Source organism: Mauremys reevesii, linkage group 1, assembly GCF_016161935.1.
Source record: "Mauremys reevesii isolate NIE-2019 linkage group 1, ASM1616193v1, whole genome shotgun sequence".
NCBI classification, from domain to species: domain Eukaryota; kingdom Metazoa; phylum Chordata; order Testudines; family Geoemydidae; genus Mauremys; species Mauremys reevesii.
The window spans coordinates 300,637,735-300,647,343 of record NC_052623.1 but is presented as its reverse complement, the minus strand read 5'-3'; the positions used below and the strand labels follow the sequence as shown (position 1 = coordinate 300,647,343).

The 9,609-nt window shown below is 41.3% G+C and overlaps 1 long non-coding RNA gene across 4 annotated transcripts; it reads left to right on the top strand.

The window, feature by feature from the left end:
- The first annotated feature begins 7,554 nt into the window (after nt 1-7,554).
- On the top strand, nt 7,555-9,262 carry LOC120396087. 4 transcript variants are annotated; one of them, XR_005592970.1, is made up of 5 exons: nt 7,583-7,644; nt 7,785-7,904; nt 8,160-8,286; nt 8,804-8,848; nt 9,088-9,262. It is a non-coding gene; the product is annotated as an uncharacterized LOC120396087 (long non-coding RNA). The 4 variants fall into 4 exon arrangements; XR_005592972.1 differs by lacking the exon at nt 7,785-7,904 and having other exon boundaries at nt 7,555-7,644; XR_005592971.1 differs by lacking the exon at nt 7,785-7,904 and having other exon boundaries at nt 7,567-7,736.
- The last annotated feature ends 347 nt before the right edge of the window (nt 9,263-9,609 follow it).

Sequence of the window (9,609 nt, the reverse complement as noted above, 5' to 3'; positions counted from 1 at the left end):
ATTGAATAGGATCGGGCTGGGCTGCCTCTCCCGCCCCCCCAGCAGCCACTGAAGAAGCAGCTGTATTGCTGCTGCGAGGAAAAAGCAACGCGCCGGGTGGCTGCAGCTGAAAGAGGGACAGAGGCAACCCAAAGCCAAAAGCTGGCCTGTGTCTCCCTCCAGAGGAACAAGAGATTCAGACACATATACTGACTACAGCAACTCCGATTTGAAATCTACACAAGGAGGGATCTTTGATCCCAATGACACACAACACTGGGTGCCTGGGAGTAGCTTTTGAATGGACATTCCAAGAGGTCATTTAGTAAGGTTACAGTCAACTCCAGTTTACTGCGTGTGGCACTTATCTATGGGACCATGGTCTTACTTTTATTCTTACCTTATTTCGCTTTGTGGCCTTAGCAGCACAATGATCCTTAGTTGCTGCATTTTTATTTTATTTTATTTTTTGCCATTGGTGACTTGATCCTTTAGCCCAAGGATCTTGGTTCACATAATTCAAAACACGCACTTGGGAAAGGCTTTTAAAAACATGAGGCCACTCTTAGATGCCCCTGCCTCCCTTCCTGTGTGTTATTCTGCTTGTTATTGGCCTTTTATGCATTTCCTCTTCTCACCCCTCTTTTTATCAGCTCTGAACACAGGCGCATTTAGGAGGATATTCTTAATAGTGCTTTCTTTGCTTTGGAATGAGTTTATTCTTGTACAGTATATGCTGTGTTTACAAATGAAATTATTATGGGACAAACTTGCCACCTTTTGTTGAGTAGCATCTGCACCTCACCCCCAGTAAAGGTGGCAGAATCTGGTCCTATGTCATTACTTTTGCTTAATAGAGGAGAGGTAGTTTAAGGCACATATTCTTTATGCTTTGCCTCTCCAGTTAACAGAGAGCTCTCCAACATGATAGAGATATTAATAAACTAGACAATACAATTAGATGTGTGGGTATCCATTTATTTTACTGGTTGCAAAAGGTTTTACATGAGTGTCAATCAGTGCAGAATTAAGCGTCCATGATCTATTTCATCATTCATTCAATGACAGGTTTAAAAAAATCACCGATACAAATAATAAGATTAAACTGTCCAATAAACAACTTCTGCAAGTCCCTTTACTGACACCAAACCCTGTATGATGGTACGTGGTGAACTGTATGGGAAGGAAAGTGAAACAGAGAAAAACAGCAGAGCAGATTTTTTTAATCCACATTTGTAGAACATTGGTGACTTTTTCAAATAATACAGAGGCATAAAAATCAATAGAGTTAAAAAAAAAAAAAGAATGCAGATAGCTTCATGATGACTGCTCCACCCTCACTAGTTCAGCCCTGCAGGGGAGTAAGAAATAGGCTGGCCTGGAAAGTGAAAGTAAAAAAGTATTCTTATTTGTGATACTCCATGTAACAATTCTAGCAAAAACAGACACTGCTGTGTGAGGGCTCTGGAGGCATTAAGGGATTGTTGGATTTAAAAACAGTGCGGTTTTACTTCATTAATTTGAATACATCTGATGCCACAAAAAGATAATTGAACTAGTGAGCAAATGTGCTGCTGCATTCCAAACAAGCTAAAAGTAATGCAGAAGCAGCACTGAAAACGTTACTAGTAAGGAATTAAAATAACCAAGACGTGGTTACAGGACATGTCTCAGTTCTTATGCCATATCTATCATTATACAATCTGAATGCCTCAAATGTGGTGGTGTTGCAAGGCCATGAAATGAAATAGGCCCCAATCATGATTAGTGTCCAGTTGCTCTAGGAACTGTGGAGACACATAGGAAGACAGGATCCCTTCCCTGAAGTGGTTGTAACACAATCTGACGGAAGACAAACTACAGCTACAAACAATAGAGGAGAAGGGAGGATGAGAGTAAAGTCATTCCTTCCCCATTTGTGGGGTTCTTTCATACAGTAATAAGAGAAAGAAAAATATTTAAATAAAAATACAACAGTGTAATTTAAAAAAAAAGGAAACAAAAGTTGGCAGGGATACTCAGAGCGAGGGCAGTATCTGAAACTAATTTAACTGTTGTTTTTTTTAACTTCCTACATTTCAAGTTGAAGTGTCCCTCTAAAGAGCATGGCATGGGAGGGATACAAATAAGGGAAGTCTTCTCAAAATGTGGTAGTAGCACAACCATGAACATTCTCAATCTCTTCCTTGCTCAAGCCTAGTTGCTAAACAGAATGAAAGCGAAAACTGCCCCTTATTGGATCCTGGTAGACTCAATTAAATTTTGCCTCTTAAAATTCGATGAGCCTATTAACAAGGGTGCTGGAACCATTTTTATAGTGAGGGTGCTGAGAGCCACTGAATCAAACTGTAAACCCTGTATATAATGGAAACAACTTCAAGTCAGGGGGTGCAGCAGCACCCGCAGCACCTCTAGTTCCAGCATGTAGGCAATAGTTTTGCACCCAATAAGGTGCTGCTCCTGCAAGCTGTTCCAGGCAGACAGACCCTTCCTATGCCCACACAGAGCCTCCCTGACTTCAGAGCATCTCTACATGAACATGTAGGTCCAGACATATGAAACCATTTGGGAGACCAGGACCTTAGTTTTGCACTCTGTGCCACATATGCCTGTGCCATGACCAAGGTGAAAACTAAAATTGTCCAAACCTGATCCAAAAGTGTTGAAATAGTCTGTATATTGTATATTAACTTGTTCACCTTTAAAGAGGTCTTATGACATACTAATCAATTAATCCTGATGTCATGCGATTATAAAGATTAGGATTATATGCTTGAGTTTTTAGTGTCCCTCACAAAGAGAAACAATTGAGCTTCAAATATCAAAATATGCTGGGACACATACCAGTATACCCAGCCCCAGGAGGATCAGCCAGGTGCTATAGGCTCCTATAACACCCTCTTCCCTTCAGCTGGCATAGAGGGAGTGTGGGTCCTAAACTGCACCAATCCTCAGTTGCTGTTTCATTGCTATAATTTATGCCTGGGAACCCATTCTACACACAGCAACCCTAGCATTAAGAAAGTACAAAAGTGAGCTTTACGATGACGCCTGTACACGCACCCACATAATTCTGCCATGTGCTGCTCAGCTATAGCCAAGAGTCTGGTCCACTAGGTTTATGGTTCACTAAAAGCCTCTGGACAATCCAAAATCTTGCTCAGTAAAATGTTGCTAATCAATACAAAGGGTAATTAAAAACTGAAGGAAAGTGAAAAGGCAATGGAGCAAAGTTTTTCTGGAGCTCTTTAACAAATCTCCTGTAGGAAATTATTAAAATCACAATGGTTATTGGATTCTAAAGAAAATACAATTTTTAATTAGAATAGTAGAATCCAGTGCTGACTAGAGAGGGGGAAAGGGAAATAATTGTGCTGGGGCTCTGAGCTCAGGGCCCCTCTCCCCAAAAAAAGTCTGTAACATCTGTGTAAATAAAGTCAAATGGGAGGGGCTAGGGCCCTGGTGAACATGATGTACCGGGCTCCTAAATTTCTCTCGATGGGCCTGGTGGAATCATCACTGATTTTTCCAAAACTTCCACATGACGCTGAAAAGAAATAACAGAATCAACTGTGCTTCTGTTATATAACATGCAAGCCATTCAAAGAACTGTTATGTGCTTTTCTTCCATTTCCAACCACTGATCTTAAATCATTCAAGCCCCTGAAGTGACATGGATCACAAAGTACAATGGCAACACACACAGGTGTTGAAACTGAAGAAAGGACACTGTCCAGGACTGACGCCTGGTCTACACTAAAAAGTGTGAAAAAAGACAGCCCTGACTGATGTAGTTATGCTTACATAACCCCCAGTGTAAATACTGCTATGTTGATGAAAGAGGGCTTTCATTCGTTTGGGGAGGTGGTGTCCCTACACTGACAGAAAAACCCATTCTGTTGGTGTAGGCTGCATCAACACCATGGAGTTATGCTAATATAATCTCAATAGTATAGACATACCTTGAGAATGAGGATACCCAAGTCCTCTGCATCTGTTTGTCAAGGAGACAATATTGTTGATATTGCTTTCATGGAAGTTAAACTGTTTCACTTAAGTTTGGTAAGAAATAGGAACACTGATAATTCTTTAATTCAAAATATCAAAAATCCTATATTTTGAAAATGTTACAGCTCAGAAAGCAGCAGGAAATTACAAAATATAAGTTACTGCGCAAGCTTCCTTCTTGTGGTACATTAAGGTACAATCTTTAATTATGTGAGCACATATTATATCTCAAATACCATATAGTTTTTTCCACGCCCACAACCTTATATATGTGTGGGGCTAGAAGAATTAGATGTTTATCAGTAAGTGCCAGTAAAGATTAATTTCATTGTACACACACAAACCAACGAAAAAAACATTTCCATCGATAATAATCAAAATATGCAAATAGGCATCGTAAGAAAAATGCTACATAAATCAAACTCTAATGAGTTCTCAAGTGATATTTACTTTGTATATTTTGACATGTGATGATGACAATTTGTATTTTAATGGTGATAAGCTTTAACTTTTTTATCTCAATGTGTATTGTCATTAAATAATTTTCTGACCTTCCCTATTGTCTGACCTCCCCATAATTTCCCATAACTGTGAAAATTTAAATTGATAAAAATAAAAAATGCTTAAAAATAAACATTGATACTGTGATACTCTGTACCTCAACGTAACACCCTAGAACCCCCATATTCACCACTGTTTTATAATTATAATATGTTTTGTACAAAGTATACCTTGTGAGGTATCATTTTAAAAGTCTTGATCCAATGAACATTAATATCCTGTTGGATTGTGTGTGTTATCATTATATGTGAAGTGATGTAGTATTGCTATTGTATTACTGAAATATGTTGTAAGGTTGAAACACCCACAACCAGCTTTCAGTTACAACAAAGGAGCATCCATCAATAGGCAGACAGGATTAATGGCTCATCAACACCCAAACCAGTATCCCAGAGACTTCTCCGCAAAGGCACGTGTGTCATGGGGGCAGACTAACACACATCACAGCAAAGATCTTCAAGAGAGGTAGTGACATCATCACTTGGCATCTCTCCCTCCCCCATCTCAACACCTGGAGGGCATCTGGAAGACAAAGACTTTGAACTGGGAAGTTTGGTCCCAGGCTGGAAAAGGGTCTAGTCTGTGCATTGAAGAACTGTAACCTGTTTGTACCATCTGTCAAGGCTGAATCCCCACTCTGTCACTCCGTGTGCAGAAGTGGGGCCTACAAGGATTTTAAAAATTAATGCTTGCCACTCCAGGCTTGTATTAAACTCCCAAGGTTACAGCTTTTCTCTGACCTTGACTTCCTAAACACTGCCACCACCCAAATGCAAAAAAACCCCTTTGAAGGGAGGAAGGAGCACTTGGGAATTCCTCCCTGTGGGGTACCCTCAAGCCCTTTCACCCCCCTCCAGGGAAGAGCTGAGAAAGAAAACAAAGGAAATTAGCTGTGGCTACCAGCTAATCAAACAACATGCACAAACCTCTTAAGACACCAAAAATCCAATCCTGTTCTTAAAAAAGGTAAATTTTATTAAAAACAAAAAGAAAGAAAATACATCTGGAACTTAGGCTTTTGCTAGATTTTAAAAGAGCAATTCCAAAATCAAGCACCCAAAATAGCTTTCTTGGGTGTTCAGCTCAAAGATTACAAGCAAATAAAGAGGCTTGGAACCAGGGTAAACCAGCAGCCCCCCTATCAGCTCCCCGCTCCCCTAAATTCCCTATGTGGCAGCCGCCCAGCAGTCTACCAATTGCCAGCAGTTCAGCTGTCTCTCCTCCACTGCCATGTGCTGCTTCTGCCCTCTGCCTTGGAGCTGCTCCCCGAGACTCCTGCTTGCTGTGAGGGGGAGAGGGGAGAAAGAGGGGGGCTGTTAGGGTGTCCCTCCTGCTCCTGCACCCCACTTACCCCATCTTTCATAGAGCAGGGGGGAAACACAACAGGGCTCAGGATGGAGGGAGCTTGCTGGCAGCAGCTGTGGTCTCAGCAAGCTGATCTAATTAACAAGGCAGTGTACTTAAGAGTAGGGGGGAAATGCACATATCTCTCTCTCACACACACATGGTGTGTGTCTCTGTCTGCCATGCTGTCTCCCCTCCCTTCATTCCTGCTGCCTTGTAGAGTGTGAGAGTTATTCCTTGAGGGCTCAGCCAATTGCTAGTTCATCATTTAGTAGTAAGGCATTCCCTGGGAAATATCCCACCCTCTGACTCCTCCCCCTCAACCAAGCTTCACAATCATCATCACTGTGTACCAGTATTAAACTGTTTGTTTAAAGCTTATACTCTGTGTGTGTGTGTGTATAATATATATATATATAGTCTTTTGTCCGGTGAAAAAAATTTCCCTGGAACCTAACCCCCTCATTTACATTAATTTTTATGGGGAAATTAGATTCACTTACTATCATTTCGCTTAAAGTCACATTTTTCAGGAACATAACTACAACGTTAAGTGAGGAGTTACTGCACTTACACCTTTGGGTTGTTAAAGGTAGTTCTAGATATGATCTGATGATTTTCATATCTGGTTCAAACTTTACACAGCATTCCTGCTGCCCCATCTCTTCAGCCTAGAGAGCAACAAAGGGAAAGTTTCTTTCCCAATTTAAAAAATGTCTACCTTCCCATTGGCTTTTTTGGTCAGTTGCCCACTTTTTTTCTTTACCTGGGGGACTTTTTAACCCTTTACAGGTAAAGCAAGTAAAGAACAGTTACCAAGAGGGATTTTATAGCTAACTGGGTGTCTATCAAAGGGAGCTATCCCCCCACTTATTTATCACACCATCTATCAGGGTTAGAAAAGCTTTTTGATTCAACTCTTGCTTAGACTAAAAGTTTAGGATTTAGATTGTGTTTCTATTTTTATTTAGTAAGGTAACTATCTCTGGTATCCCTTTATACCTACCTCTTATAATCACTTAAAATCTATCTTTTTGTACTTAATAAATTTAATTTAATATTTATTCTTAGCAGTGAGTTTATCTAAAGTGCTTGGGAAATGTCAACTCAGGTTACAAAGGCTAGTGCATGTCCACTTTCCTATAAGAAATGGCAAATTAAGTAATGAACTTACACTGGTCAGGCTTCTGACCAGTGCAAGATGGTATTGCTCTGGGGTATAGGCTGGGGAGCTGGAGGGAATTGGCTGGAGCCTCTCTATTGTTGGTTCATGAGTAACTGGGAGATCATTCATGTAACTCAGTTGGATGTGTCTCTGCCAGTGGATGTCTGTGAAAGTACAGTGCCAATCTGAGGTTTGTAGCTTGACATCAGCATCACAGTGTGAGAGGCAGCCCTGGTTGGTGGGTTTGGAGGACATCAGCAGCTCCACAGTCCAGGTTGCACCCTGGGAACCCCATCACAGATATCACCCATCTAAATTATGAAAGAATAAAAATCAAAGTCTACCAAGCCTGGATATGTGGGTGGTTAGCCCATGCAGGCCCTAAGTGAGTTAATGTGGCCTGAGAGGCCAATCAACAGACCAGGCAGCATCTGGAGGGAGAACCAGGCTTAACTGATTGTGAAGCCGAGCAGAGCAGACTGATTAATATAATGAGAGGAAGTTTGCAGTAGAAGGGGGTGCAGTAAAAGAGTCTGTGGTGACTCTTTGGGAATAGAGTGGTAGCTAAGAGGAAACCTAGTGGGAGAGTAAGCCCTTATATCCTTGCCTGACTAGAGAAGGGTGGCAAGTACTCAGGGGAAGTGTAGAGCAGCCACTGGGAGTAGAACAGGTTTCAGTGGTAAGCTCTCATAAAAGGACAGTATTTAGATATTGGTTTGAATTTCAGGGGGAAGGCTCTGAGAGTCCCAGGGGGAGGGCTCTGAAAGTCCCAACCTGAGAGAAAGGAAAATCTAAAGAGGTTCCCAGGGACAAGGCCTGTGAAAGGCTGCAGTAGGTGGAAGCCTAGGTAAGCCACAGCAAGGAGTTGGACTCTGCAGACCTTAGCTGCTGGTTTGAAGGTCCTTGGGCTGTAACCATTTTTAGTGAGTGAGCCCAGATTCCTCTACCAGCCCCTATTATGGTGGTATAAGGCCACGAAAGGGGACAAGGACAACGGAGAGCCCTGAGAAAGACACACAAGGACCATAAGGCCCAGAGTTGAGGCTGCAGACCAGATATAAGGACACTGACCTTTTATTTTGTTGGACTTTTACTCTGGAAGGAGTGGACTAAATCATGACCTAGCTGGAGGGCTGAGCTATGAGAGAAGAACCACCACAGTGACGGTTAGCAGAAAGGCCCAGATTGGGAGACAGCTGCCAGCCCAGCCACAAGGAGGTGCTCTAGCAGTGAGTGAATCCCTTCAGTGGGACACCTTAATTTTTTTTCATTCCTGAATATTTGTTTCATGGTTGTAATGGTCCACTATTTCCTTGTCAGAGTTCAATATAAACTTCTCTTCTCTCCTTGAGCTTTTAATGACACCAGGTATTGAGTGGCTATATTTTACTAAGTATAAAATTCAATTGTATAGTGGCCTGTAGTGAACACTGGCTGCAATGGACCAGTGCCTGAGCCATTCATGGGATGAGTTAGCTAGGTACTAGGCTGAAAAATTAAGTGGTCTATATGTGCCAGAAACTTTCTAATATCATGCCACATACCATAGATTAAGTAATAAAGAACCATTTACTGTGTAATTTATAAACCAATGACTTTAATAGACTATCTAGCATACATAGAATAGTACAACATACTATGTGAGTGTCGAAGGTAGAAAAAACTGCATGATATATTGTATGATCTGAGTAGTACATGATACGGTGTTATAGTCAAAAGCAATCAGACTGTGGCTTTTTTTTTCAGAAACCTGACAGAGCTCTTTATGAGCATTACTGAAAGTTTAATTTGGTAAGTTTTCTCTGCCACTGCCGTTTTCTCTGCTATTTTTATCATAATTTGTACCTGGTATTACTTGCTGATGGATTTTAACTGGATGTTATTAGTGTGTTGCATTGGTACTGCTGAAAAATAGATTACAATGTATTAAATTAAGGCACAGAAACCATACAGTCACTTGTAGTGGCAAAAGCCCCTATAAGAGATTTATTGAACATCACACAAATGTACTTACATTCTGCATATTCTAGGGAAGAGGAGACATGAGAAATGGGTAAGCAAGAGAGGAGAAAGCAACAGTAAAAGTCAAGAAGCAACCCAGCTGTGGAAACTTTTGGCACTGACAAGTATAAAGAGGAAACAACAAACAGGGTGCATAAGCCCCAGAAGATAGTTCTTGATGCTAATAAAGTATGAAACTACTGCCCCCGCCATGCTTATGTAGTGAATTCCAATAACAACATCTCATCCCTATTAGTTTAGACTTCAGGTGATACCAGGGCTGGCCTGTGAAACACAGAATCATAGATTATTAGAGTTGGAAGGGACCTCAAGAGATCATCCAGTCCAACCCCCTGCTCAAAGCAGGACCAATCCCCAAATCCCTAAATGGCCCCCTCATAGACTGAATTCACAACTCTGGGTTTAGCAGGCTAATGCTCAAACCACTGAGCTATCCCTCCCCCATAGGAAGAATATAGCTGTGGTCCTCATTCCTCAGCATCATTTTGAGGAGTTCAAAATGTCCATGCACAAAAAAAGGGAGAGAGAAA